The sequence below is a fragment of the Nannospalax galili genome, unplaced genomic scaffold (genome assembly GCF_000622305.1).
Source record: "Nannospalax galili isolate Female #2095 unplaced genomic scaffold, S.galili_v1.0 scaffold430, whole genome shotgun sequence".
NCBI classification, from domain to species: Eukaryota; Metazoa; Chordata; class Mammalia; order Rodentia; family Spalacidae; genus Nannospalax; species Nannospalax galili.
The window spans coordinates 1,348,006-1,372,650 of NW_008328607.1; the positions used below are offsets into that span (position 1 = coordinate 1,348,006).

The window sequence follows — 24,645 nt, forward strand, 5'->3', positions numbered from 1 at the left end:
AGCCACCAAACCCCAGGAATCCTGTCTCCACCTCTCTATCACTGGGATTGCAAATGTGTGCTATTCTGTCTGGCTCTTTTGCTCAGGCCTCATAGTATACAGCAGGCACTTTAGAAGACTAAGCCATCCTCCCAGCCCACTTGGTACTCTAATGACATGTTAAATAGGTCTTTGTGGTGTTTTTATTTTCTAAGGTTGTAGTTTTCTTGTAATGAGTATTTATTAAATTGCTGTATGAAATCAGTACGGTTGCTAAAGGATCATCTTTACTTTTGATGGACAGAGAATTTTATAAACTTACATAGCTAGTGAGATTTTTTTGCTTCAGACTCTTCTCCTGCCTTCAACTTTTGTTGCTATTGACATTCTTCATTAGAATTTAAAGACAATATTTTTAGATTCATAATATCCCAAATTTTATGACTTTCAATGACTCAGCAATTTTTTAGACCCTTAAGAAAGACATTATACCAATTTTATGATTTTTATTTGATATATTTCAGCCCCATGATATTTAGAATCATTCATTCATTCAGTCATTCATTCATTCATTCAGACTATCTGCCAGGTGCCTTTAGGTACTAGAGAAACAGTAGTACATGGGCAAACATTCTCAGCCCTCTGAAACTTCCCAGCTGGCAGGTTGTAGCTGTGCAGAGCTGGTTCTTGAGAAGGTACTTCATGGCTGTCAGGGTTCTTACTTGAAAGAGGCAGCTCTAACTTTCACATTGTAAGTTTCCCTTCTTTTTCAATTAAGGTAGATTCCTGTTTCCTGGGAGTGATGCAGAAGAGCTAGAGTTTTTTGTTTTGTTTGTCTAATCATTCCCCCTAATTTAAATGCCTCCCTGGAGCAAATAATAACAGTTGGGCTGGAGAAATGGCTCAGCTGTTAAGAGCACTGGTTGCTCTTCCAGAGGACCCAGGTTCAATTCCTAGCAGCCACATGGCAGCTAACAACCATCCAGGAACTGAAGTTCCAAGGGATCTGATGCCCTCTTCTGACCTCTGTGAGCATTGCACAACACAGGTACACTTACATACACACAGGCAGTACACTCATACACATAAAATAAAATTAAAATTAAAAATTTTAAAAAGAATGACAATTAAAATAAAAATTTTTATAATGTAGAGAGCTTTGTAAAGTAGTTAAATGATGATTCATTCTTTGTTTTCAACCTATGAAGCTTATGCTATATGCAAGTCTTTTTGAAAAATGGTCTTTGTCAGGTAACTACAGATGGTAAAAAAAAAACACAAAATTAGGTCCTAGGATTCTTGTCAAGTTCTCTTTCTGTGGTCTTAATTTCTTTAAAGGATTTCTGAAGATGTCTGATGATTAGAGCAAGCAGGCCACCTGCTGTGTTTGCAGAATGGCTGCCCTGTTCATACCAAAAATGGACTAACCAACCACTCAGATTTTAGTCTTAAGTGACTGAGAGATACAAACAGGGTGATTCAGGAAGTGCCAGTCCTGTGTTTCACAGAGTAGGTGTAGGTGACTGATGTCTTGAAGGCTGAGATTGTTTTGACTTAAGTAGAAAGCAATGAGAATGGGGAAGAACATTCAGAGTAGATGGGCTGTCACCAGGACACAAGGAGGACTTCAGGGTCTGTGAGTCTAGAATGTAGGATTTGTGTAAGGAGATGAAAGAACCTGCTTTTATAATGTGGAACACAAACATTATATGTTATTTGTGCCTGTTTGAATATCCACCACATATTTCAAATATATGAGACAACTGCAGATCTCTCCTTAGAACCTATCCACCCAGTCTCTCATCACAAATAATGCCACATCTTACCTCATTCCCTTTTCTTCCTATAAAACTTTCATTTTATCTTGACTTTCACAACTTATATCCAATGTGTTGAAAAATCTTCTGGATTATGCCTTCAAAACACTGACCTTTCCTTACCACTCACAGAAGCTGCTGTGCTTTCTCACCTGGATTACTAAAGTCACTTTCCACCAGAGTTCCTGCTTCCCCCTTTGTCCCTCTCTAGTTCTGTGCATAGTAGCATAGAACATTCTCAAGTCTTTTAAACTCTTGAGTCTTATCATGCCATTTCACCACTGACAGTGTCTCTCGCAGTGCTTCCTGTCTTAGAATAAAATTCATGTCTCAGAAGTAGTCACTGGGAGGCCTTCACTCTGTGTATCTTCTCTCTGTCCTCATCTTTTCCCCTGCTTCTCACTCACTGCACCTGCCACAGCAGTTGAACAGTCTATGAGTGTTCTAGGTATGCTGTTATGCCTTTGTGCTGGCTCTGATTTTCAGCCTGCAGCAGCCTTTCTTTATATAACTACATGGTTCACCTCTTTCAAGTGTCTTCTCAAATATACCTTTTCATTAAGGCCCAGCTTGATCACCCTACCTCATTGTATACTTTAGAGTTTACTGAAGTTTACTGCCAGCGTCTCCCTGCTGCAGTTAAAGCTTACACAAGAACAAGGGTTTTGCTGGGTTTCTGGCTTTAATTTTCGTGCATGTCTGTCTCACAGAATATTTCATGAAACACAGTAATCGGTTAGTAAATACTTGATAAATAAAGGAATGGTATAAAAATGGGATAGAAGGAGTGGAGAAATGGCTCAGCTGTCCGTAAATCCAGTTCCAGGGGATCTCACACTCTTTTCTGACCTCTGGGGGCATTGACATGGGTGCTCCTACACGTATTCAAGCAATAAACTCATACACATAAAATAAAAATAAAAAATTTTAAAAGTTAGCTTGAGGGGCTGAAGAGGTGGCTCATTGGTTAAGAGCACTGGCTGCTCTTGCAGAGGATCTGGGTTCAAATCCCAGCACCCACATGTGTCCCGCGCTATCGTCTCGCCAGCAAGAACGACGCGGCACACTCAGGATCCTTCTGCAGAAAAGCTTTAATGCATCTTGAGAGGGAGAGCATAAGCTTACAGGGCGAAGACCCCGAATGTCGGAAACCCAGCCCTTATATAGGTTAGTAAGCCCGTCTTGGACGTGGCAACTCTTGATTGGTCGCAAACTCATCAGCCCATATCACGCCACGAGGTAGGCAGAGACTAGAAGGTGGAAAATTACTTCGGGCATGCGTACTGACTTATTTACTGCTCAGCATGAACCGGATGTGAGCGCCATCTTGTAATGGCGTCTGCAGGGACCCGGCAGGCGGCTCCCCACATCTCCCTCTTTTTACTTTATATGAAGCAAATAGATTTCCCAAAATGAGAGGGTAGAGACAGTGGTCGAACCTCCCAGTTAAAATCTTGATCAGACCATGTATGGGAGTCATCCCTAGGTCTACTCTGGAGCCCAGGATACTCCCAACCTGTCCTCTGCCATTTTTCTGGGAAAGGGAAACTCGGGCAGGCAACCCTTATGCAGAACGACATGTCTCTCAGCGGGACAATGACCCCCTGTGCGATACCTTATTCAACAACCCTCTTTGGGTGCTGTGTTGGACACTCTGCCCAGTGCAATGAACCTAGGTTCCGGGCGTGCAAGAGCTGTCTTGTCAGCAATCTATTGCTTGAGCTCCGTTTTCCATGGTATGGGCCGTACTGCCTCAGTGGCACCTAGGAAAAACCCAGGCCTTGTCTGCCTTGTACATGATCATCTGGATGATATCTTTCTTCCTCATACTTCGCTACTTCCTCATCTAGCTCCGCCTCCTCCTCCGGGTCAAGGCTCTCGTCCTCAGAGCTCCCGGGGCTTCCTGAACTACTTAATTGCAGAGCCTTTAGTTCTCGGACGGGGTATATACTAGTTCCTTTGTCCGGCCTCTCGACAGGCAAAGAATCTCTAGGCTCTTTAAAATACGCTCCCTTGTCAACAGACCTTCCGGGAGGGCCATTTTCCTTATTTGGGGCCCGTTTCTTTTTTCGTGCACCTAACCTCTCACTGCGTTCAGTTTCTGACATGCTATCCTGGACTTCCTCAAGAACATTTCGACTTTCCGCCACAACGGCCTGGCATGTTTTATACAACAAAACTATAAGTGCTCCCAGAATGATAACCAAGGCCTCAAAGCTACCTTTCCAAAGCGGAAACAGGTTCAAGCCAAAGTCCAGAAAAAACATACCTCTCTGAACGTCCTTACCTGCAGTTCTGAATCCTCCTTGAACTCAAGAGGTCTCCGATGGTGCTGACGATGGTTTGGTCGAATTCCCGGGTTTCGGCACCAGTTGTCCTGCGCTATCGTCTCGCCAGCAAGAACGACGCGGCACACTCAGGATCCTTCTGCAGAAAAGCTTTAATGCATCTTGAGAGGGAGAGCATAAGCTTACAGGGCGAAGACCCCGAATGTCGGAAACCCAGCCCTTATATAGGTTAGTAAGCCCGTCTTGGACGTGGCAACTCTTGATTGGTCGCAAACTCATCAGCCCATATCACGCCACGAGGTAGGCAGAGACTAGAAGGTGGAAAATTACTTCGGGCATGCGTACTGACTTATTTACTGCTCAGCATGAACCGGATGTGAGCGCCATCTTGTAATGGCGTCTGCAGGGACGGCAGGCGGCTCCCCACACACATGGTGACTAACAACCACCTGTAACTCCAGTTCCAGGAGCTCCGATGCCCTCTTGGATTAAAGGCATGTGCCACCATGCCCAGCTCTGGCATTTTTTTTTAGTCATTCCTCTTTACATAGACATAGTTAGGTCACACTTCAAGTTATCCCAGGTATCCTTTGTTACTTATATTCTTCATTCTCTACCTGCAGTGTCTTTACCGTATATGCCTTTAAGAGTCTCATGCTCTACCAACTGAGCTAGCTGGGCCCGTATGTGCCTTTAAAACCAACTCAAGTGTCATTCAGCAAAACGTCTTGATAGTCTCCATTCCCTACCCCACTTAGGAGCTGCCATTCTTTTGTACCTTGCCATACTTATTTATTCCTTAATGGTATGTCCAAATGTAATTTTCTGTTTTCTTAGGGAGTACACGGCTCCATCTTCTGTTAAGACCATGATCATTGTGACAGCGGAGGCTTCATTATCCCTTCTTTTCTTCCTAGTCTCCCTTTTTAGTATTCTTGGTATGTGGTATGGTGTATTATGACTAATACACAAAATATTTGTGGGGGTGAAGTGGATTGATGTAGGAAACGACAATACAGAAACAACAAAACAATATGGAGAGAAACAGGGATCATCGACATTGAACTTCTCTGTATCTTTTACTCAGAGCTGCCCCTAAAGCCTGGGTTTTGTTCTTCAGCTTTATGTATATGTACAGTTGTGTATACATGTCTTGCTTTGAAAAGGAGAATGAGACCATGTCTTAGTTTGCTTTCTTTTGCTGTGATAAAACATTGACCAGGAGCAGCTTGGGGAGGAAGGGTTTATTTTAACCCATCATCTAGGGAAGCCAGGACAAGAGCTCAAAGCAGGAACCTGGAGACAGAAACTGAAGCAAAGCTCATGGAGGAACACTGCTTAATGGCTTGGTCAGCTACCTTTCTTTATACAGCCTGGGCCCTCCTAATTAATTAGCAGTTGAGACAGTGCCCTACAAATATGTTCACAGGCCAGTCTGATGGAGGAATTTCCTCAATTGAAGTTCCTTCTTCTCAGGTGACTGTAGTTTATATCAAATTGACAAAAATTTAACCAATGTGGATTGTAAAACAAATCTGACCAAAAAAAGAGTATGTACTGCTCTTGCCAGGGTTGTGAATTTGGTACCAGCACCCATATTGGGTGACTCACAACCACCTATAACTCCAGCTTCAACTTCAGGGGTATTCAGTGCCTCTGACCTCCATGAGCACCAGCACTCACATGCATATATCCACACACAGACATATACACATGCACATAATTTTAAAAAATATAATAAAAGACTCAGTGGTAGAGTGCTTGCCTTACACATGATACCCTGTGGTCTACTCCTTAGCACTACACAGTACATACATGTACACACACACACAGTGTAAGAATTGAATAACCTTCTATTTGTAGAAGACTAGATGAAAACACTTCTCCTTTTGTGGTCTTTTTTTTTTTTTTTTTTTTTTTTTTTTTTTTTTTTTTTTCTTTTTGAGACTGGGTCTCCCTGTGGCCCCAGCTGGCCTGGAATTCACTATGTAGACCAGGCTGGCCTTGAACAGAGAGAGATTTGCCCATATGGGGCTCAAACCCAAAACCTTGGCGTTATTAGCATCATGCTCTAACCAACTGAGCTAACTGGCTAACTCCCTTTTGAGTTTTTTAAGACAAGATTTTCAGTGCATTTCAGAATGGTTCAACTTCCACATCCTTAGTGCTGGGATGACAGACATTGGCTACCACAGGTAGCTAATTAAGCCTTTTAAAAAATATTTTGTTTGTTATTTTTATTTTATGTGTATGAGTGTATTGTATTGCCTGCATGTGTGTAAGTATACCCATGCTGTGCAATGCCAGCAGAGGTCAGAAGGCTCAGATCCCCGGGAACTGGAGTTACAGATGGTTGTTAGCTGCCATGTGGGTGTTGAGAATTGAACCCAGGTCTTCTGCAAGAGCAGTCAGTGCTCTTAACTGCTGAGCCATCTCTCCAGCCCCTAATTAAGCCCTTTTTTTTCTTTTTTTTGTCTTGAGACAGTCTACCTGTATCCCTAGCTGGCCTGGAACTTGCTATGTAGACCAGGCTAACCTGGAACTCATGGAGATCTGCCTGTCTCTGCTTCCCAAGCGCTGGGATTAAAGGCATGTGCCACCACAGTCAGCTAAAACATTTTTTTTTCTTTTTTTTTTTTTTTTCTGGCCTTTTTGAGACAGGTTCTCCCTGTAGCCCCAGCTGTCCTGGAACTCACTATGTAGACAGACCAGGCTGGCCTTGAACTCACAGAGATTGCCTGCCTCTGCCTCCCAAGTGCTGGGACTACAGGCATGCGCCACCACGCCCAGCTTGGCTTAAGCCTTTAAAAAAAAAAATCAAAGATATTTCTTTCCTCAATGTAAGTAGGTAAATTATTTATAAATTTAATCAGTGAGTTTTTACTGCATTATATTTAGCAAATGGCAATTGAGCTGTATGCTCTTAGTAACAGAAATGGCTATTTTACAAAGTATATCATAAATAAGATACCTGTAAACAATGTTCTTTAAGACTGCTTAGTCTTATTTTAGAAGAATTTAATTTTAGTAATAAATTCTTATTACAACTCTCTGTTATTAAATTTTGAATAATAAATTGTCCGATTATAAGAATTATATTTTAATCAAGTGTAGGTTAGTAAGATTCTGTCATTTATTTAGATAAAGGTAGAAGCTAAATATGTAACCAGCATTATAGTTAAGAAATATGTAAACCCCTTAACAAATGAAATTCAGGCCAAGAAAGAAATTATGCTGTGATTTCCTTTCATCAGATCCCATTACACAATGAAAATTCATGCAAGAATCCAGTAAGCCACTAAGAAAATTCAGAAAACAAGTAAAAAATAACCGTTAAAGAGGCTGGAGAGATGGCTCAGCAGTTAGGACCACTAGCTGCTTTTACAGAGGACCTGGGTTTGGTTCCAGTTCCAGGGGATCTGGCACCCTCTTCTGGCTTCTGTGTTCAGTGCCAGGGTGTACTCACATACAGACAGGCAAAACACTCATGCACATAAAAATAAGTAAATAAAAAAATTTTTTAAATACCTGTTAATAATTTTGCTTACTAGTTTTAAAATCCTAACACAAAATCTTTACATTGCTTAGTGCTTTCTGTGTTATTTGGCGCTAATTTGGATTGATTTGAGTATTAGGAAAAAATGTACTTTGAATTGTTAAGTATATATAATGTTCATACCTGATGTAGCAATTAAAGTTGATTTAATTTTGTTTCATTAAGTATAACTTTTCTTTTCACCTATTGAGTTTCTCCTTAATCTTTGATAAAGTGTATGATTACTATATTTGTAGTTCATGTTTTGCTTCTCTGTTAGCTATGGAGAGACACCTTATGTGTTTTCCTATAGGAAAGTCATAGCAGCAGAAAAAAATACGGGTTTTGAACCTGCATGTTTATGCCACCAACTCATCCCAAAACACTTGCCTCAAAAGTTTTTATTTTGGGGGCTAGTGAAATGGCTTAGTGGGTAAAGGACCTTGCTACTAAGCCTGACAATCTGAGTTCACTTCCTAGGGCTCATGTGGTGGAAAGGAGAGAACCAGCTCCCACAAGGTGTCCTCTAGCCTCCACATGCATGCCATTTTACACTCATGCCTATACACACAAAATAAGTATAATAATTTTATTTTCTTTTTCTTTCTTTTTTTTTTTTTCTTTCTCTTTTTGAGACAGGGTCTCCCTGTAGCCCTAGGTGGTATTTTTAATTCTTTCATTGTTTATGGGTTTCCTTAAACTGAGAAAACCCTTTCCCTGTGGAAACCTTTGAAGGATAGAGAAGAGAAAAATCTGAGCCTCTTTTGTCTTAGAGCCCCAGCCAGAGGGAAGCAGGCTCCATTTCATAGTCTTTTCTGGGGGAGGTTTACCGTGCTATACCTACTGGGGTTCCTTCTGTTCTATATATGCTAAAAGATGTTTACAATATTTTGCTGTACATAATTTTTCTTATTTGTTAAAATTTGTACCTGTCATACAAATATACACACAAATGCAAGGTGAATTTCCAGCATGGTAACTATCTAATTTGTCGTTTAAAACAATATACTTTTTTTTTTTTTTTTGTCTTTTTGTCTTTTTGGAGCAGGGTCTCCCTGTTGCCCCAGCTGTCCTGGAACTCACTATGTAGATCAGGCTGGCCTTGAACTCACAGAGATCCGCCTGCCTCTGCCTCTGCCTCTGCCTCTGCCTCCCAAGTGCTGGGACTACAGGCGTGTGCCACCACGCCTGGCTAAAACAATATACTTTTTTGAATGCATCTTTTCTTGCATTTTTATTTATGGTCTGTGAATGTGCGTACTCGTTCACATGTAAGGTCAGAGGACATCCTGCTGGAGTTGGTTCTTCCATCTGTGGATCTTAGGAGTGTGTGTGTGTGTGTGTGTGTGTGTGTGTGTGTGTGTGAGTGTGTGTGTGCATCTGTGTAGTCAAATGTGGGTATGCAGATGCACGGGCACATGTATGGGTGTGTATGTGGAGGTCTGAAGTTGATATCTGGTGCCTTTCTCAGTCATTCTATTGATTGAGATGGGGTCTCTCACTGAAGCCATAGCTCACCAATTCAATAGCCTGACTGGCCTACCAGCTTGCCCTTGGGATCCCCTATCTCTGCCTCCAAAGTACTGGGATTGCAGAAAATTGTCATGCCTGCCTGTCTTTTACATGAGTTCTGGAGATCCAAACTCTAGTCCTCATGCTCACAGAACAAGCTCTTTACTGGGCCATCTTCCCGGGCTCCTAAATGACATTATCTTTAACTAGTTATGAAACAAAACACTTCTTTCAGTGGGCAAACATAGATTCTAGATTTATTTTTTTTTTCTCTCTCTCTCTCTCTCTTTGAGACAAGGTCTCCCAGCTGGCTTGGAACTCACTATGTAGACCAGGTTGTCCTCGATCTCATAGAGATCCACCTGCCTCTGCCTTCCAAGTGCTGGAATTAAAGGCAAGCGCCACCACACCTGGCTGGATTTTTCTCTTAACCAATAAATGAGTGAGGACCGGGTGCCTGTGGTATAGTCCGTAAGGGCAGTCCTGTCCAAAGCAAGTGGCTGCCACTCAGGGAAGGGTGGAGTGGATGCTAAGGAGAGAAGCCCCCAGAAAAACCTGTGCTCTGCCAGAAAGCATCTTAGGGAGTGGAAGTATTCATTTCACTTGGACATTCACAATCTTGAGGTGCTTGGGGAAGGACTATTTGTCTCTAAATAAGGTCAAGGCTTTCATTAGAAAGTAATTCTGGCCCTTCATACTCTCTTGGTAATGAGTTCAGGTAGTTAAGAGATTGAACTCTGGAGTCAGCCTGCCTGTGTTCAGAGCCCAGCTTCCGGCTTACTGATCTTTCTGTTTCCTTGTTTCTCATCTATAAAATGAGAGGACATCTGTCTTACTGTTGTGATAAAAATTAATACTCTACAGTTGCAAGGTTTCTGAGGTGGCGGATGTACTCAGTAAATGTTGACAATTAGTCTAAACAAGTTCTATCCTGAGAGCTCTCTGAAAGTGTCCCCAACCCCATCTAGTTTATCTCATGATAGAAGAGATTTGTATACAGGAGGAGTGCTTTATAAATATTATCTTAAGGTGGATAATTTAATCAAATTGAAATTAGAACTGGAGAAGAAAAAAAGAGGGACGAAAAGAAATCTAAAGATTTGGCTGTTGAGGCCGGGCATGGTGGTGCACCCCTTTAATCCCAGCACTTGGGGGGCAGAAGCAGGTGGATCTCTGTGAGTTCAAGGCCAGCCTGGTCTACATAGTGAGTTCCAGATCAGCTGGAAGGTTGCAGGGAGACCCTGTCTCGAAAAAGACCAAAGGAAAAAAAAAAACCCCACCATATTTGGCTGTTGAACTTCATGACTATAATCCTCTTAAAACAAATCCTACTGTGCATGGTGGTGCACACCTTTAATTCCAGCAGTTGGGAGGGAGAGGCAGAGGATCTCTGAGCTCAAGGCCAACCTGGTCTGCATAGTGAGTTCCAGGCCAATAGGGGTGACCCTGTCTCAAAACAAAAAACAAACAAACAAAAAGCATGTACATACCAGAACTCCTAAAGAGAAAGAACTACCTGGGTATTCTCCAAGTCACTTTCGGAGAACTGAATTACCTCTCATTGTCTCCTCTCCCAGCTTTCTGTCCTTAGAGACTTTGAGGTTTTCTATTGTGATAACTCTTGTTGGGCTATTAGAAGCTATCTGGAAAGTACAAAGTAGTCTGGAGATTTTCCTGCATCATATTTGGGATATTTTTTTTTTTTGGACTTTCTGAGATAGGGTCTCTCTAGCCCCAGCTGGCCTGGAATGGGCTATGTAGAGCAGGCTGGCCTTGAACTCATAGAGATCTGCCTGCCTTTGCCTCCTGAGAGCTAGGATTAAAGGTGTGTGCCTCCACACGAAGTTATATTTGGGAATAGTCTTAGTGTTCTCCCCGCATTGATCTTTCCTAAAGTGCCAAGTGTATACTTTTTAAAATTAAGGCGCCATATAAATCTCTACAATTAAAGATTTTTGTAAGGCCTGATAACTTCTGTTCCTGGCCTTCTGAAGAGCTAAAGTGGGAAAGAAGGCAACTAGGCCTTTTCTCCCATAGGCCTGCCTCTCTTTCCCTTTGAACTGCTGCTTTTTAATATTACTTTTAGTGAAGGATGGTGTGAAAGAAGCTGTATGTCTTCATTTTTAGAAGACTAAAATAGGTGCTGTCAGGGAATGCTGTTTAGCAAGGAAGATACCTTAGTGAGACTCATTTAGCGCTTGGCCCTTCAGATCTCAGAATGGACCACAGCAGTTTCCCATAGCCTAGGTGCTGCAGACTGCCCCTGGAGATGTGCTTTTGTTAGGAAGTAAAGATTTCCAAATTAGTGTAGTAGTTATTGGGAAAATATATAAAAGATGAAATTGCTGACCTAAAAATAGATGAAGTTTTATTTGTATAATTTTCTTCTTCTGGGTCTTCTTGTATTTTTACTGGGGAGTCAGAGGAGAGGAGTTTTTTAGGGTTAGCTCTATCTCACCCTGAACAAACTCCTATTCTGCCTGTTTTGTGTTCCTCAGCTGTCTCGCGGTACCCAAATGTGTGATTTTTTTTTTTTATTGTGGGCTGTAAGTCTTTTAAAATCAAACATACTCTTTTAAAGGTCAGAGAACAAGAAGTTCCTATGTGTTCTGGCCTCCTCTTGCTCCATTCTGGCTCAAGTGTGCACTAGATCACGACCAGTTGCTTTTTCTGTACCCCAGTGCATCTTGTGCTTTTGTGACCTTCTCTCTGAGGCACTCATTTGCTTCCTGCATGGCAGACTCCTATTCATTCCTTCACATGCAGCTTAAATGTCAAGCCTCACTGACCATTGCCCCTAATAGGAACCAGCCCCAGCTCCTGCCCCCCCTTTCCTTAATAAACTCCTAATCATATTTTGCTCTTCATTTTACTTCTGTCTCTACTAGATCATGAGCTCCTTGAAGTGAGGAACTGTATCTCATTATCTTTGTTCTAATAACTTTGTTCTAATAACTATGTTCAGTGAACACTAGCAAAGATCAGTATTTTAAAGTGAAGAGTTTACCTTGATTAAAGATTAGGAAAAGTTCTTCCTTGAGTAGTGAATCTCCAGAATGATTTTGTTTAAGTCCCGATGAGCAGTATTGGCATGTGGCGTTTTTACAAAGCCTCACAGCTTTGTAAAATAAAAATACCTCCGTATACAATTTCCCTTTGTTCACTCACAGTTGAAAATCAACAGGGCTGACCTGAGGCAAAACTGATGGAAAGTTCATCTTGATTATTTGGTCACCTCCTTTTTCACTTTCCTCCTTATGCCTAAATTTAGCCGTTTTCTTTTTAAAATATTTTATTTATTTGTTTATTTACTTTTTGTGTATGAGTTTGCTTTCTGCATGTGGTAAGTGCACCTGTGTTGTGAAATGCCCATGGAAGTCAGAAGGTGTTGGACACTCTGGGAACTCGAGTTAGCCACCGTGTGGGTGCTGGGAATCAAATGCAGTCTTCTACAAGAGCAATTAGTGCTCTTAACCGCTGAGTCATCTCTCCTGCCCCTAGACATTTACTTTTTATCTCATTCTAATCTTTTTTTATTCTGTCAATTTAGTCAAACTGAACACTTAATTTTAAACCTCTTGTTACAAGGTATGAAATACTTGCTCAAGACAAGTTCCTGGAATTAGACCATTTATAGATTGGCCCCAGAACAGAATTGAGTAGAGGTTTGAATTTGTTGGAAGATTTGTTGCCAGGACAGAATTTTCCACCTCTGGGTCTATGAGCAGTTCTGGCCAGCTGCATTTGTTAAAACTTGTTTTGAGGACTTAAAACTGGCTGTTCAAGGCGACCCACAGAAGTGACCACATTCCCTTAGGTACAACCAGGACCATTTTTGCCTAAACCATATGGTGCCCTTGCAAATCAGAATGAAGTGCTTATCCCTCAGATGTTTTTATTTTTATGTTAGGAAACTGGTAATTTATAGATTTTGTTAAACAAGACATTACTACCATATGCCAGGAAACTCACAATAATTAATGTGAATCTTTGCTGTCTTTGATGTGAACATGCCTTCTGTGTGGCACCACTTGGCACTGCAGAACAGGCAAACCTTGCTCCACAGTTTGCTACAGACATGTTTATGTGTTGTATTTTCTTAAGGACTTACTTGAAGTTGACTATGCTTCTCCTGGTCCTTGTAGGCATTAGAATTATCAACCTTTGGTCTATGATTCCCTGAAGCCTTTCAGGACGAAGAAAAGATGTCACTTGCTTGTTTGTCAGGGCGTGAGGATCCTATCTAGTACACTGAATTAAATGCTGTTAATCAAGTCTTTAACTTAGTAGTAGGATGAATTAATTTATACCTTAAGATAATCAGAACTTAAATATTCTTTTCACTTTGTCACCACAAGTACATTGTGTGACTCAAATTCACTGTATTTTTCTTAAAATTCTTGATGTAGATGTCATGAGTTGTTGTAAAGAAAACCTTTAAAATAGTCATTGGGGGACTAGAAAGATAGCTCAGTGGTTAAGAACACTTGCTGTTCTTCCAGAGGACCCAGATTTGATTCCCAGCACCCACATGGCAGCTAACAACTATCATTAACTCCAGTTGAAGGGAATCTGACAATTTCTTCTGGACTCTGCTGGCATTGCACACATGGTACACTTGTACACATGGAGGCAAAGCATTCATACACATAAAATAAAAGTAATAAGTAAATTTTTTTAACATTCAGTTTGTAAATAGAAGAAAAAAGATTGAGCTAGGAAAAAAAAATGACTGTCGAGGAAATGACTTTCTGGCAGAAATGCATGGTACATCCTTCTGTCTTAATTGGCTTCATATTCCCTGAATTAGTTCTTTTTAGTTACTGTCTTCTTTTTGGACAACCTTATTTACACTTTCACAAATGAGAAAATTGAGTTGTAGAAAAGTTAAACAACTTTCCTAGGCTCACAGTGTGTAAATGGCAAAGCTGAGACTTGAACCCAGAGGGTATGGATTCCAGTGTACTATGATAGAGATCTGAGTGGCTTCAATAGATTTCCTAGCACATTGTAGGAAAAAAAGAAGGGAGCTTGCATGCTCTCTTTTTCTCTTAGATGGACCTTGCTCTGAAGTCCTAGAACTTAAATCAATATTATTAGTACCATGACTGTTAAATTACCAAATAAATATAATAACATTTATAGCATATATATAGGATATGTAATTATTTCCATTTGGAATTTGTATCTAGTTTCTGATCTTGCAACAAAGTGTAGTTTGATATTATAATTGAATTTCAGAGCTATATATATTGTCAGAAGAGAGGTAGAACATTAAGTCATATCTATGCAGTTATTATTTTGCTTTTGTAAAGTGTGTCGAGTCTGGGATGCTTTAAGTAATTTTGAAGTAGTAACTGTGCTATTTTGAAGATATTCATAGATGCACATCTCTATTAACTATAGTGATTAGAAGTGTCTGGCACCTAATGGGTACAAAATATATGCTGAGTAAAAGAAGGAATAAAAGCTGTGAGGCTTGGGCTTAACCCTTAGTCTTCCAGGCTGCTCAGGGCCTTGTCACCATGAGTCATTCCTTTTTACTGTTGTTTGCCACATTGATTTATTGTTGTTTCCCCATACTTCATAGCTTCAGAGTGTCCTTTAGTAAATTACTCATTTGTTCAGCAGATATTTGAGGTGCATCTAATGCATACTAAGTAGTGTAACATTAAAGAACAACCAGAGTGTATCTTCTTTAGAAAATAGATTTAACTGACTTAATGTCTAATAATTTAACATTGTTTCATGCTGTGTTAGAGGCTGGCATAAACAGTAAATGGTAGGGTTTAAAAACCAATGAAGTCAGAAAAAGGAATCATAGGTAGATATTAAATAGATAAGAGGGAGGAAGGGATTCTAGGGAGGAACAGCACAGCATAATCAGGGTAAAACAATAAGAAAGTTTTACTTCAAGTCATCCTGGATAGATTAGAGTATATAAAGTCAGCCTGCAAAGTAAGGCTGATTGTAGAGTATTTCAGTTAGGCTGAACAGGCTTGACTTAGATAGTCACTGGTGAGTATAATTTATTTTTTTGATATTTTATTTATTATTTTTATGTGTGTGAGTATATTGTCTGCGTGTAAGTATACCCATGCCCAAGAAGGTCAGAAGAAAGCATCAAATCCCCTGGAACTGGATTTATAAATGGTTATTAGCCACTGTATGGGTGCTGGGAACCAAACCCGGGTCCTCTGCAAGAGCAATCAGTGCTCTTAACTGCTGAGCCATATCTCCAGCCTCGAATATACTTTATTGTAAAGGATTTCCTAGGTTCTCTAGGGCTTTGCTATTAGCATACTTTACTCACCAGGTTATTGACCTTAGTCTTCTTTTAGATGCCTATTTATCTCTGTAATTTTTTTTTGTTTTGTTTTGTTTGTCTTTTTTTTTCAGACAGGGTCTCGCTGTAGCCCCAGCTGTCCTGGAACTGGCCATGTAGACCAGGCTGGCCTTGAACTCACAGAGATCCACCTACCTCTGCCTTGGAGTGCTGAGATTAAAGGCACGTGCCACTATGCCTGGCTTCTGTAATTCTTTATACCCTACATTCCATCAATTTAAGATACATAATATAGGGAGGGGTGTGTGTAGTGTGTGTGTGTGTACTCCAAAGTTTGTGTCTGCTGCCTAGGCCTCTTTCTTGAGATTCATATTCATATATAGCATTCTTCCTTATCATTCCGTATGAATGTCTCACAATCATTTTAACGTGCCTAAAATAAAAATTAAAAAAAAAGAAGCAGCCTAAAAATAACAACTGGTTGGTTGTTACAACTCATAATACACTGAACCACCTTTGCTCTGCCTTCTAGTAGTCCCTATTTTCACTCACTATACTTTTTAAAAAATTATTCATGATTTCCTTTTTGTGGCAAAACATATCTGATCTATTGCCAAATCTCAATGTCTGTACCAACAGAATTCTCTGAATCCTGTAACACTAATCTAAGGTACAATGTTTGCTCCTGAATCTATATTCAGGAGTGACTATATAATTTATAGAGCCTGGTATAAAATCATAATGTGAGGGCACTTATTAGTAAATAAGCAGCCTGAAAATGATGACAGCAGTACATAAAATCAAGCACAAGACCCTTCTGTGTAGAAGCCAGTGTGATGCACAGGGTGCCTGTCTATGAGTTGGCTCCCTGCCTCCTCTACCTCTATGCATTATTCTCCACAGACTACACAGTCTTACTGTAGCTACTTCCTTGATTATTCTAGATAAAATAGAATTTATAGCCAGACTCAATGGCTTATGCCTGGAATCCTAGCACCCTGGGATGCCTAGGTAAGGGAATTGCCGTAAGGCCAGTCTGGGCTACACAGCAAGACACTTATCTAAGAAAATATCATTGTTTTTAATTTAAATGATTTGCAAGATCCCACATGATCTGGCCTTCAAAATGCTATGGTCAGATCATGAGGCTTCAACCTCTCATTCATTGAGCATCATATAGAATGAGAGCAGTCCCATCTTAGGGTTCTTCTACATGTGGACAAGCTTTTTGCCAGATCTTCAAGTGGCAGTCTTCCCATCATGTAGTTCTCAGTTCATGGGGTACCTCCTCAAATAGGCCTTTCCTGACCATTCCTGGATGAAATGGTGTAGCTTCTTCCCCAGGCTGCTGCTTAGTTACTTGTTATGGTATTACTGAGCTTTATTGTATTCTTAACTGTGGCATTTACTACAAAATACACTTATGCCTGAATTTAAAAAAAAAAAAAATGCCTGACTCTTAGCATCTATTTTAAAGGCAAGAATAGACCCAAACTGCTGAGTACTGGTTCCTTCATGTTTCTCTTGGAACTGTGGTCTCAAACAAGGGCTTGCTCATTATTTTATTAAAGTACTATACCCACATGAAATGAGGAAAGGCAAAAGGATTTGTCTTACCAGAAAATTATGTCCCTTCTGACTACTTGGGACCTAAAATGCCACACAAACACATTAAAGGCAAGAATAGACCCAAACTGCTGAGTACTGGTTCCTTCATGTTTCTCTTGGAACTGTGGTCTCAAACAAGGGCTTGCTCATTATTTTATTAAAGTACTATACCCACATGAAATGAGGAAAGGCAAAAGGATTTGTCTTACCAGAAAATTATGTCCCTTCTGACTACTTGGGACCTAAAATGCCACACAAACACAAACAGACATTATCAATTTAATCCCTGTTGTTTGCAAACACAAGTGGGATAATCTTCATTGCTCCCAATGAATATGCAAAACACACACACACACACACACACACACACACATATATCTCCCCACATTTATACATTGTTTTTGGTCAAGGACAAGTAAAGGTCATGAATGATTAAGGCCATATGCCCAGGTCACAAAAGGAACGCAAGAGTGAGCTTGTCTACATTTTAAGCTGAGAAGATTAGCTTTTTGGTTGCAAGGTTAGGTAAAAGTTACTTGTCCAGGGTATGTCCATATTGTAAAATTCATTAGCACACTTCATACTTGTAGCTGTATAGAACTATATTTGCTAATTATGGAAAATGTGTTGCCTATGTGCTCATCACCTAGGTTAAACCGTAGCACATAACAGTGTTCCTGAAATATTTGTTGCATGAATGAATTTTTATAATCTTTTTTGTAGGGATTTTCCTTAAGATTTACCTTTTGGCGGGGGTTGTGTTTTTGGAACAGGGTCTCCCTGTAGCCCCAGCTGGCCTGGAACTTACTACGTAGACCAAGCTGGCCTTGAACTCACAGAGATCTGCCTGCCTCTGCCTCCCGAGTGCTGGGATTAAGGGCATGTACCACCACTCCTGGCAAGATTTACTTTTTATTCATGTGTGTATGACTCTGTAAGTGTATGCAATGTGCAGATATCCACAGAGGCCAGTAGAGGGTATCAAATCCCCTTGGACCTGGACTTACAGGCAATGAGTGGTCCATTGTGGGTACTGGGAACTGAACTTGGGTCCTATGGAAGAACAGCAAGTATTCTTAACCACTGAGCCATCTCAACAACCCCTGTTCATAATCTTTTAGCCTTGGTTGATTGGTTGGTTTTGTTTTGTTTTTGAAACAAGGTCTCTGTATATCCTAGCCTGGCCTTGAACTTAAATCCTGCTTTAGTCTCTTCAGCACTTGGATTAAAGATGTGTTATCATCATGACCAGCTCAGCCTCTCTTATTTGATAGTCAACAGGGTAATTTTGTAATTAAATTCCAACAGTTTTATCTTTTGAATTCTTACAGAATTAAATTCACTTTTAATTTAGTCCAAAGTTAATTTTTGAATCTCAAGATAAATTATTTTTAAAATAGCATATATATGATGTGCCATATTATCTGCTGTATACTTGTACCATGGTGCTATAATTGTGATCCTAGATGTCCTCCAGAGGCTCATATGTTAAAGGTTTCCTCCCCGAGTGGTGGTATTGAAAGATGGTAGGCATTTAAGAGGCACAGCCTAGTAGGAAATAGGATGCCTTTGGTCGTGGGAGGTGTGACCTCAAAGGGGGGAGTGTGACACCTGCAGCTGTCCCTCCCCTTTTTGCGCTACAGCCATGATGTGAGTGATTTTGCTCTGCCACCTGGTCTTTACGATGATGAACTATCTTGTGGCCAATTAATCTTGTACTAAAACCTCTAGAACTATGAGCCAGACCTTTTTCCTTTATACATTATTTCTTGTATTTTTTTAAGTAATGGAAAGTTGATTAACAGGAAATTAAAGATGTCCATATCTGTTGAAACAAAGGTTAAATACTATGTTGAACAGAGCTCTCCCTTAGAATCGTTGTTCTGTATCATAATGTCAGTAGTTTCATAGCCAACGTTCACAACTTCATATAACCCATCCAGTAAACCTTAAACATAATTATGTAGCAGCATTCAGGGATGAATAAGACATTTTTCCTATCCTTGAGTTGCTCACTATAGATATTTTTTTCATATGCAGCATGCCTGCTATGAAACTTCAAAAAGAAAGAACTCCAACCATCTCATTAACTACAACTAAGCTGTTAGCTTTTCTTTCTTTTTCTTTCTTTCTTTCTTTCTTTCTTTCTTTCTTTCTTCTTTCTTTCTTTCTTTCCTTTCTTTCTTTCTTTCTTTCTTTCTTTCTTTCTTTCTTTCTTTCTTTCTTTCTTTCTTTTTCTTTCTTTTTATTTTTTTTTATTTGTATGTGTGTGTTGCCTACATGTTTGTAAGTGCACCCATGTCATTCAATGCCCACAGAGGTCAGAAGAGGGCATTGGATCCCTGGAATTGGAGGTGGGTGGAATGAGGGTGCTGGGAACTGAACCCAGGTCCTCTGCAAGAGCAGATAGTGCTCTTAACCACCAAGCCATCTCTCCAGCTCCTAAAGCTATTAGCTTTTAAGACTTTATTTCATAGTCCAAAGAAATGCGGGTGAATAGAGGAAACTCACCTCCTCATATGTGCATATATGCACACCCTTTATGAGGCTAACGTGAACAAGAAATATTTCAAATTAGTTTATAAATCTGTTGCTTACCAGTGCTGTTTGGTACACACACCAGTTTCAGAGGAGGTGGGTGAAATGACAGACAAATGCTACTGCACACAGAATTTTCAGTTCTTATTATATAATTACATTGAATGCCATATGGCATTTTTACTGAAGCTCATTAAAGTACTAGCAGTTCATACTGCTATTTATGTTATTAGTGCAGTTCAGTAGAGCTACTTTTTTAATATAGAACTTTAGATAAATTTCTTTCTCACAAAAAGTTGTCCTTCAAGATGAAACTAATTCATAGACTACAGCACAGTCAACTTTTCAAGAAAAAGTTCCTTGTGGGCTCTAAATGTGAATCAGTGATGGTGCAGTACATTTGTTCAGATGTATCTGAAGTAACTGTGCTAACTGTGTTAAAGAAATAATTGACTTTTTTTTTTCCAAGCCTATTTTGTTTTGAAAATTATCTGTTGAGTTTTGTTCTGGTTTGCCTTTCATTGCTGTGATAAAACATTGACCAAAACCGATGTGGGGAAGAAAGGGTTTATTTTAGCTTACAGGTTATAGCCTTTGGTCAGGGAACTCAAGCAGAGACCAAGGAGGAATGCTGCTCACTGGCTTGCTCACCCTGGCTGGCCCAGCTACTTTTCTTATACAGCCCAGATCCGCCCTCCTACCTAAGTTATCAATTAAGAAAATGTTTCACAGACCAGATTAATGGAGGAAATTTCTCAATTGAGGTTCCTTCTTCCCAGGTGACTCTAATTTGTGACAAGTTGAGAAAAACTAACCACAGTTTTCTGTACTGGTATATTTTCCTTCTTGAAATTTTACAGTAGTTTTTATTAGTTGATTTTCTTTTGTGGCTTTTAAATTTTATTTTAACTGAGGGTGTTTATGTAATATACAAATAAATAGGCTCAAAAGAACTGACAAATAAGTATAATAGCCAGTCTTTTATCGTCTTTTGAGACAGGGTCTCATATTGTAGACCAGGCTGACCTGAAATTCTCTGCGTAGCTCATGCTGACCTCAAATTTGTGGCAACCCTCCTGCTTCAGCTTCCCTAATGCTGGGTTTATAGGTGTGTACCACCATACCTAGCTTTATTAGTTTAGTTTTCTAAATAGTTACTACAGTTTTTAAGAGCTTGAACTTTAAAAATTATTAACTTTAGTGAAAGTAACTTTAATGAATCTTTCTAAACAATATTACTAATCCATACCTCATATACAGAGTTCATTGAGAACATAACTTAGCCTTCTCTTTATCTTACTTTTTAATATGAATACCCTTATTTGAATGCATGGTAGATGCCTTCTTTGTCAGGAAGAGCAGGTTATTTATTAGTCCTTCACAAAATGGACCCAGAGTATTACGGTTTGCAAATTCTTTTGCTTGTCTTGTATACTTCTTCAGTTTTCTCTTCTCAGTTGCCATTTTCTCATGCTACTATGTAGCTGTTTACTGCAGCCCCTCTTCTGATTTAGTGTTTCAATATCCTGTGAGCTAGGAATCTAGTGTGTGTTAGAGAAGACTGAACAGGCCCTGAGTGAAAGCCTAATGGGCTTGCCTTTTAGTTGAGTGCTCTGAGCACTACATGAAAAATATGTAGGTTATCTCATTTTAAAACTCCTCACTTGGGGGGTTGGTGGAGAGATGATTCAGTGATTAAGAGAGAGTACTGCTGTTGCAGAGGACCTGTATTCAGCTCCCAACAGCCACCTATGACTCCAGCTCTAAGAGGCTCTAATGCCTCTAAACTCTTTTTCATCTGGGTGACTTGGTCCTTGTTAGGATGATGTGCTTGCACTGTCTTTCTGAAATGCAGATATATAATAGAGTATTACTAATTAAATTTCTTGACATCTTTCCAAGTGTTTGGCTGTGAAATTGAATCATGCAAGAAAATGAGCTCTTAATATTAAGCTGTTGATCTCCAGAGATTATTTATCCTCTCTTTATTAAAATTTCTATCGTGGATGAAGTATGCAGCTTCAAAATCTGTTTTGTTTAATTTTGTATACTGGTGATCAAACCCAGGCTTCATACATGATAGACAAGTGCTCTGCCATTGAGCTGTACTGTCCTTCTCTATATTAAGATATTTTATAGTCAGCCTCAGTATACATTTATTAAACCTCCAGCATGTATTGTGAGACACGTCCTTTTGTGGGCATTGTCAGAAATTGTGTCTGTAGTGCATAAGAAAGACAGGAGTTCAGTTTGAGGAGTTTGCCTAATTCAATCTTTTTCAAACTTTTGTATGAGTATGCAAAATCTGGGGCCTTCACTAAAAGTATAGATTCCAGAACCACCACCAGAATTTTGACTCAGTAGGTCTGAGTTGGTGGAAGTAGGCATAGGTATTATGCACAACCTGAAGACTCTGACATAGGTGGTCCTTAGAGCATGTTTAAGAACGATTGACACGTAAAATCTAACGTACAAAGAATTCTTAACAAAGGTGCAGCTTTCAAATAAGATGTAGACAAGAAAATAGAATGCTATATGTAACCCAATTTCTATTTTATGTGTAATTTAAACTAAAGTTATACACCACGTAGTGTTTCATTCAAGAAGAGACCATATATGCAGTGGTCATCCCATAAGATTATCACTTTGTGACATTGTAGCTCTTTTAGTTTGTATTAGTACACTGATACTAACACAGTGACTAAGTGACCTGACAGTGCACTTACCAGAATGTGTCCCATAATTAAGCAGTTCAGTCAGGTCTCAAGTCTGGGGGTGAGGTTGAGACAGAGCTCAGGTCCTTGAACTCAGGATCCTCCTGCCTCAGCCTCCTAAATGTTTGGAGTGCAGGTGTATGTCATCTTGCCCAGCTCAAAAGTTTATTTCTTTACTACCTTACCAACAGCTCATCTTTCTCCTAAGAATGACTGCAGCTGTTACATACTGTCTCTTCAAAAGCAGCAGTGAGTGGAGAACCAGAACAAAGACAAAACATTTCCACTCAAGGACTTCAGAAATGAAATGTCAGAGAATGCATTTACTGTTACATACTGTCTCTTCAAAAGCAGCAGTGAGTGGAGAACCAAAACATTTCCACTCAAGGACTTCAGAAATGAAATGTCAGAGAATGCATTTCAAAATGTACCCCAGAAATTGTGTTAATGGTTTGTTCCAAGGAGAGAGTTCTGGGTGGCTAGCATAGACTTATTTTAATTGCATTTTTTGTGTTTGTGTCTGTGCCTTACAAATTCAATTTTATTCCAAGTGATTGTTGTTACTCAACCAAAAGTATATGTGGGAACGTATACCGTGTGTCTCTAAAGTCCTTCTGCTGATTGTTATTTCACAATAGCCGATCACATAAGCCTTTCTTTCTGATACAGCATGCCCTGAAGAGTGGCACATTTCTCCCTCTAAGTACTTTATTTGAACAGAATAGAGAGGTTTTCAGAGGTTTATGATCTCTTTATCATAAGTATCAATTCTAGCCGGGCGTGGTGGCGCACATCTTTAATCCCAGCACTCGGGAGGCAGAGGCAAGTGGATCTCTGTAAGTTCAAGGCCAGCCTGGTCTACATAGTGAGTTCCAGGCTAGCTGGGGCTACAGGGAGACCCTGTCTCAAAAAGACAGAAAAAAAAATAAGTATCATTTCTATACATAGTTGGATATGTTTCTTAGCAATCTTCTCCATCATTCTAGTCTTATATCAAAAACATAGTAGTACTTTATTTCTTACAGCTTAGTACATTTTATGCCCAATCTAGAGTATCATAGTCCCTGGTACTATTTTTCATTTTCTTTTCTCAAATTTTACTTCTTGTTTGATCTGCCATGTCAATTTTAAAACAGTTTTTTTCAAGGCCAGGCATAGTGGCACACACCTCTAATCCTGGCACTCAGGAGGCAGAGACAGGTAGATCTCTGTGAGTTTGAGGCCAGCCTTGTCTACGTAGCAAGTTTCAGGCCTGTTGGGGCTACAGAAAGACCCTGTGTCAAAAAAAAAATTTTTTTTAAATCAGTTTTTACCAAGTTAATAAAACTCTAGTGTATTTGTTACTTTTCCTTTGCTGTGATAAACACCATGACCAAGGCAGCTTATAGAAGAGTTTATTTGACTTACAGATCCAAAGAGATAAAGAGTCTATCGTGGTAGGGCAGGCATGGCAGGAGGCAAACAGCTAAGTACTCATATCTTCAAGCAGGATGTAGAGAAAGAAACTGGAAGTCAGATGTGGCTATTGACTCTCAAAGCCCACCACTACTTCCTCCAACATGGCCAAGCCTCCTGACGGTTCCATGGCCCTTCCCAAACAGCACTACTATGTAGGAACCAAGTGTCCAAATACTTGGAGCCTATTTATTCAAACCACTACCAGTAAAACCTTTTTGTTTTAAAGCTACAATGTTGTTTGAGGAGAATTCACTTTTTCAATGTATAGTCTTACCATATAGAAGCATTGTTGTCTGATCCAAACCTTTTGTGTGTATAGGGGCACATATTTTTCTGTAATGTGAATTCCTTCATAGAAAGTTGAACATTTTTGCTAAGGATGGCCTATTGTAAATGCTTTTCTTTTAATAGATATGGCACAGCTGGAATATAGAAAAACTACTTTGGTATATTTTCACTATTGGCAGTCAATCAGTTTTTCACTTTTTTAAGGTATATAACTGCTGCCTACAACTGTATTCTATTTTGTTTTTTTTTTATGTGCATGAGTATAATGCCTGCATGTATGTAAGTGCACCCTTGTCATGCAGTGTCTCAGGAGGGAAGAAGAGGGTATCAGATTCCCTGGAACTGGAGTTATGGACAGTTGTTAGCCACAGTGTGGGTGCTGGAATTCAAACCCAGGTCCTCTGCAAGAGCAATCAGTGTTCTTAACTGCTGAGCCATCTCTCCAGCCCCCTACAAATGTATTTTAAAAACACCTCATTAGCATAATGGAATTTAGAAGGGTATATACCCAAGTTTGACATAAATATGTTTCCATAGTTAAATAAAAGTATTAAACATTATTGATCAGAAATAGACAATAGCTTGTTTTTAAGAATTCTCTTTCAGTTTTCCGATTCAACAA

General features: G+C 39.7%; 1 protein-coding gene across 1 annotated transcript in view; it reads left to right on the forward strand.

Moving 5' to 3' along the window:
- Window positions 1–24,645, forward strand: part of Gtf2f2 (general transcription factor IIF subunit 2) — a 158,613-nt gene that overhangs the window by 88,287 nt on the left and 45,681 nt on the right. The window lies entirely within an intron of this gene.